The following is a 7481-nucleotide window of genomic DNA, read 5'->3' as shown; positions in this document are numbered from 1 at the left end:
TCCATTAAATGTGGGACAAACTTAGCCATCGACTACTAGATCCCATAGATCAACATCGTAACTAAGAAAGAAGCTTTATATTCTATCTTTCCTATAATCAAATTTCTCAACATCGAAGATTGGTGGTTTTGTACTGTAGTGTTCTCTTTCATTATTGTTAACAATGTTAGCAGCGACCATTGTTTCTCGCACAAACTGGATCAGTACTGAACACGGTGAGGTGTTGATAAATATTTTATCACAATCAGAACCGGAGCTCTGATGCCAACTGAAGGTGTGAAAACACAAGAAATGGGGGTTTGAATTGAGTTTTACAAGCAAAAGATTTTTCCAAAACAAGAATATCACTAACAAGTTAATAACAAAGAGATAAAAACACAAATATTTTTATCCTGGTTCGCTTGAAACTCAAAGCTACTCCAGTTCAACCGCCAAGGTGATTTTTCCTTCTACACAAGGACTTTATCCACTATAACTAACATATTACAATAATCACAAAGAATAACCTTTTTTGTCTTCTCAAGGATCCAACTATACCCTAGTCTCCTTAAGGACTCACAAAAAATAACCTTATTTATCTTCTCAAGTATAACCTCCTCAAGGAATCAAACAAACAATTTGAATAATATTTGTGTGTATTACAAGATGCTTCTATACAAGCAGATTTTACACAAATGATTAAAAAATACTTGAAGAAAAACTGTATAGAAAAATGATAGCTTTTCAAATAAACTTTGTCAAGTTTTTACAACGCTTCAGTATTCTTATATATGTCTCTTTTCTTCAAGTCTCAAAGTCCCACTTATATAGCATAAAGAGAAGACCGTTTGAGGGTAAAAAGGGAAAATCTCCTAGAGTGACTGTTCACCGTTGGATGGGAGAGGAGTGATATTGGCGTACTGTCCTTCGCCCATAAAATCAATGACAAGTGTGATGTATAATACTGTTCTTGCCCATAAAACCAGGTAGTGGAAAGGATATTCGATTTGTATTATGAATTATTTGATCACGTTCCCGTTTGATCTTATCTTCAAGTTTATTCGCTTCTAATGAAAGTTGATTGAAGCATAAAATTAAGAAACATAAAGCTGGATTCATAAACTTCAGAATCTTTGGTCAGAACCTTGACAGCGCCAGTAGTCTGGCTTGAGATCTTCAATATCTTCAGAATCTTTAGAGTCTTCAGAATCTTTAGAGTCTTCAGAATCTTCATCCATAACCTTGATAACTTCAATCGTCTGGCTTGAGATCTTCAGAATTTTCAGCTACGTAACATAACTTCAGAAGCTTGCCATTCTTCAAAAGCTTGGTGATTAAAGTCACGTCCAAAAACATGATTTGAGAGAACATTGCAGCAGCAACATAATGTCTCCTCAGAAGCTTCTCAGGAGTGAATCAACCCAGAAGCAAAAAAATTATTGCAGCAACAATATTGAATATTTTTTTAGAACTTCTTATAACTGGTGCAGAAGTGGATTTGGAACTCATTATTCAGAAACTGATGACGTTGCATGTCATATACTTAAAATCATAACTGGCTGTTAAAGTTATAGAATAACAAGTCATTAGGGTACAAAAATTGTTCTCCCATAAATACAACATTGTTATCATCAAAACTCAAGGTATAAATGCATAACCAAATCTTGTTCTAACAGATACATGTTTGACCTAATGATTGCACTTTATTTCGAAGTGACTATATGTCATTAAATATGTGTTCCCATGATATAATAAGAAAGAACGAATTCTGCCAAAATGTTATGGTATTTTTAGATAACCCAAATATTTAGGTGCATGTGTATAAGAATGTAAAAGATGTAAGAAATTTAAGGTGGCTTGTAGATGGTAGAGTTACCGAGGTAATTCTTTAACATCCTATATATTCTCCTAAATAAACAAAATTTGATAATGATTACCTAAATTTTGGTTAAGAGACGAGAAACACGGCTTATGCATTGTCTACTAATAGAATAAACATGTATGATATTCAATGTAATTCTCACAGTATACATAGTTGATGATTATGTAGATTTATAGCCTACCGTTATGGCTATACATAAAGTTACTCCCTCTGTTCCTTTATAAGTGTCACTTTTTTGAAGAAAAAAAATGTTTCTTTTTAATAGTCACTTGCAAAGTTCAAGGTAGTATTAGTTGTACTTTTGTCAAAATTACCCCTATGTAATTTTTAGGGAGAGAGAAAGAGTAAAATGAATGTAATAAATAATTAAGGGCATTATAGGTAAAAGAAGAATTATTGTTTGAAAAGTAACAATAATGATTAATTTTCTTGGTATTTGTAAAAAGTTAAAAAATGACACTTAAAAAGAAATGAAAGGAGTAAAGTTTATGGTGTTGACTATGTTAATTTATTGATCCAAGCAACTAATAAATGATATGCACATATACTTTACTCCTTTAAATATGGGACAAATTTATGGAGGTATATGATGAGTGCATAAACATCGAAGAAGAGTCACTCCAGTCCCAAGAAGCCCTCTTATTTAACATCAGAATAAAATATAAATCATTGAAAAACAACTAAGAAAAGGAAGTTGGACAGAGTTAAATGTCTTCTAAACATGTCTCACTAACAATCACATGGATGGTTTCAAGAGGCTTCATCCACACAGAGGAAGCCTCTTGTAATTCATTAAAAATAAAGCTAAATGAAATGATGCTACAAGAGCACAAGACAAATCGAGAACCAACCAAAAAAGTCAACCACCAATTTTAATGGTCAACTACGACATTTAGAGAGTCCTAAATAAATCATGGAAAATTCATGTGATTAAAAATGATTTAAACTAATTAAGAATTATATTTAATAAAATAATTTAATTAAATATAACATTATTTTGGAAAGATTTCAAAATAGAGTCTTAGTGTTTTAGTGGTTCATCTCTATTAATAGAAGTGTTAAATATACGACACTCCCTATAATGTAGGCGAATTTCACTTTACCTTCGTGTAACATTTTTTATTTATTTCTCTTTAAATGTATAATTTGAATACAGAATCGGAAAGATAAATCAAATTTCGCTAATATTATTGAGGATAAACCAATTTTAACATTTTAAGAAGATTCAAAAATTATTTTTTTATAGGGAATAAACCAAATTTCACTAATATTACATAGTATATGATATATTTAATCCTAAGTGATAATGTCCATCCTTCATGAGCCGTTAGAATTGTGTTGTGTTTTGTGTTAGTGTGGATTAAGTAGAGATATTTATTTCAAGACATGTGCATGAGCACATGACACTTCTATTATGTTTGGTATCATTTAACTCCGCACACATATCAAGAATTAAACATGTGGTAATATGTTCGCTCACGAAAGAGACAAGTTTAAATGCTAATATACTCACTCGAATTTGCGATGATAAAATAATTTGAAGTTGATTGATTTATTCAATGTCACTTTCACATATACAAGCTAAATATCTTGCGTATGTGACAATGCAAGAACAAAACAAAATTCTAATTTTATTTGCTCGCAAGGGCGAGCAAAAGTTCTCAAACATGCTAGTAATGTCAAAATGGGTTGTTTTCTAATTAAAAGTTTAAAACCCTTCTAAACCATTCTAAAATTTCTCATTCTAATTTTTAAAGACGACACTAACTTGAAATGCAAAAAAGTTCCTACAGAAAAACTACATTATCCATTACACAAATTTTATATCATGTCCATTCACAATTACATGTGTGTCAAACACAAGAATATTTTACAAAAAAACAAATATTATCTTTACATAATAAAATAGAGGAAAATGGGTGTTATAACTAGATTATGGTCAAGATAACATAATCAACTTATAAACAATTATCCCATGTAGCCTCTTCGATCAAGCTGTTCTCATTTTCTCATTTTTGAAAAGGGTTTTCGTAAACATACATATAATATTGAGTGTCTTACGCGTGTACTTAGACGTTGAATTTATAAATTTATGAGCATTAAATGTCCATCTAAAATAATAAGAAAAATGGAATAAAGTAAATGCTAATAAATATAAGGGAAATAATTTCACATAGAAAGATTTATTCACATTCAAAGTTTCTATAAAGAGTTAAGAACATTAATTCAACAAAATGACAAAAGAGGATAAAGTGTCATATGGACAAATGTGGTGGTCTCAAGCATTATGCAACTTGTTTTCTCCATAAACCCTGACTTCATGACCGATAGCGTAGAGGTAGCTTGTAGGTGACACTTGAGCACCCGACTCCGGTAGGCGGCAATCTGCCTTCGACAGGACTCACTATTGCTCTCGTATTGGTCGAGCACTCGTTTGATTTTTGAATTCGAAAAGAAGCAACACTTGTTGCCGAATGAAAATAGACAGCGCTTGAAACAATGCAACTTTCAATGGAAATACTCTTAAAAGGTGTTGTTTCATCAAGGGTGTGAAACAACACATGCATGTCTTATAAATACATCATTCTTAATTCAGAAAAACATCACAAACATTGAATATCCTTTTGAACAAAATCCAAACACTTTTCGCTACAAATTGAGTTTTTGTTGGTCTTGCGCAAATTCGATATAAGGTTGAATTATCCTGAGTATTTCTGCATTCCAACTCTAAGACATAAAAAGAGTGTTTAAAATAATTTTAAGGAAAGCGACTTCGTCTACGATTCATTTTTAAATCCATTCAACTTTACCAATTTATCTAACAAGATCTCTTAAAGTTCATCATCGTTCGAGTTTTGTTAATAAGATTTCATAGATTTGAGTTTTTTTTATAACTAATAATTAGTTCGTGCGATACACAGAAAGTTAGTTAACTTATTCTTTAATTAATTAATTAAAAAGTATAATAGAGTATATAATTAACTTAATTTATATTGTAGTTTTTAGAACGATAAAATACATATAAAATTATTATCTTAATAATGTATAATTTATCTATCTCAAATTCTAAGAAATTTTTAATAAAATTATATTCCATTATAAATTTTGTTGGATACATGCAGTTTATCATCACATATAAGTATTTTCGATCTTATACGATTAGATGCTTTGAAAATCTTCCTAAAAGACTTATGAACCGGCTTCAAAGTAATGCATACGAACAATATTGGAGTTTCATTCTAAATATAAGTTTTAGCTTAAGTGTTGGGATAATTTTTTTTACTAGGGAGCATTGAACATTGTGAGACTTCTTCTTTTTGGAGCAACACCTTTGTGAGAGACACACCACATATTCATCTAAGACCTATAGATTGGTAGGTTATGTCACTTATAAATGCTCAAGTCTCCACATTTTCAACCAATGTGGGACTATTAACCACACTACTCACACTTGATACATTCTCAATACTCCCCCTCTAGTGTGAGTCCACAATGCCCCCCCCCCCTTCAAATGGAAGCTCTTCTTACTTCCACAAACTATTGTACCGCACATAACGTTTCTTATTCACTACCCTGGCACCGTTGACACTCTTTAACGGAACGTTTCTTATTCACCACCCTTGTGGCGCCGTTGACTTTCGATACAAGTAAGCCGGTCCATTTGTTGGGAGAGTTTTTCACTAGGAGTATTGAACATTGTGAGACTTCTTCTTCATGTTTTGCCAACTTTGCATAAGTTTCTTGATTCTTCTATTTTTCTAGAGAATCACTAGAATAATGACCATGCTTCTAACAATTGTAACACTGAATGTGACTTTTATCTATCTTTTGACCACCACCTTTTCCTCTACCTACAACACCACCTCTTTGGTTTTCTTGTTTCTAGGATTTTCTCTGGTTCGACCAGTTTCCTTCTTGCTGATTTTGACCAGTCGAGTTGTTGTAGCCTCCTCTGCCTTTGTTGTCATTCCAACTTTCTTTGTCTTTCCTTTCTTTTGCTGATTGCGCCTGCAAAGCCATATCACTCTTCGACTTTCCTGTAACTCTTTCAGCCATGCTTTGTTCATGAGATTCAAGCGTTCCTTGAAGCTCTTCCTTTGTTAGTTTTGACAAATATTTCGACTCTTTTATGACTACTACCACGTGGTAGAACTTTGGAGCCAATGACCTCAAGATCTTTCCAAAAATAGATCTTGATGTCAGCACTTCTCCACATATCTTGATTTGATTCACCAGTTTCATAACCTTAGTGAAGAAATCAATTATGCTTTCATTGTCTTCCATCTGAAGCAATTCATACGTCCTTTTGTGAGTTTGTAACCTCACCTCTTTCACCTTCTCCGCGCCTCCAAACGACTTCTCTAGAATTTTTCATGCTTCTTTCGCTGACTCTACATCACTAACTTTTTCAAAGGTATCTGGATCAACATATTGATGGATTATAAAGAAAGCTTTATAATCTTTCTTCTTCAATTCTTTATGTGCAGTCCTTTCTTGATCCGTGGCGTTTTCTGCAAGCATTGTTACTCTTTCCTTCACAAGATCCCAAAGATCTTGATAATAGAATACAACCTTTATCTTTTTGCACAAATTCTCAAAATTATTTTTCTTGAGAATCGAAAGATTTGCTGGAAAATGTTTGTTTGGATGATTCATTGCCATCATGATTTTCTTTCCACGAATCGCTTAAACCGGAGTTCTTGACATCCGATGGTTCTTGATACCATCATGGTTTTTTTCCACGAATCGTTAGGATTCTGTTTGTATGTTTATATAATATTACTTTCTCCGTCTTAAAAAAAATGTCTAATTTACAATTTTTTCTGTCTTAAAATAATTGTCATTTCATAATATCAATGTAGTATTTATTAATATTTTTTCACTATTATATTCTCATTTATTAAGTTTCATTTTATTCAATCGCTTTTTTAACTATAATTAATAAATTTTTTTTTATAAATAATCTTAATTTTATCATTAAAATTAACTCACATCTAATATTTTTAAAAAATTGTAAATTAGATAAATTAAATATTTTTTATAAGATTGAGAGAGTAATTTTGTTTCATCGTCCTAATCTCTCCATGTAGATTCGAAGTTATGATAATTACTTAATTGCGGTTGTCCTCTCCTTATCGTGCAACAGTGTCAGTGATCTGTCATTCGTGAAATGAATGGATGGTGGCAGTGTGTCACTACTTACTTTCAACTGAAATTTATTTTCCTATGTGTGAATCTGGTTCATGTAGTGGAATAGTGAAACTGGAAGGTAATCTATATGGTTGAAAAACAAGTACTCTTATTAATTCCATTTGATTTCACCAGAAAAAATATTAACTCTTTTCAACTACTTTCGAAGAGAGTTAGTTTCTCCTTTTAGTTTGATGTAATAAATGTAATATGTAACAGATTTTTTTGCCTATACGAAATGGTAATATAGCTGAAAAAACTCACAAACAAGACAGTGGTGAGGTTCTACACTTTATCTTATATCGTTAATTTTCTCAGTGAAAAATAGTACAGCTTTAAATACCAAGGTGGTTTATTTAAGAGAAATGATATTTTATACCATATTCTCTACATCTACACCGAATTGTATGCGCTTTTAATTTATCATGAG

This window comes from Lathyrus oleraceus, chromosome 7 (genome assembly GCF_024323335.1).
Source record: "Lathyrus oleraceus cultivar Zhongwan6 chromosome 7, CAAS_Psat_ZW6_1.0, whole genome shotgun sequence".
NCBI classification, from domain to species: Eukaryota; Viridiplantae; Streptophyta; class Magnoliopsida; order Fabales; family Fabaceae; genus Lathyrus; species Lathyrus oleraceus.
Note: the sequence above shows the minus strand (reverse complement) of the source record.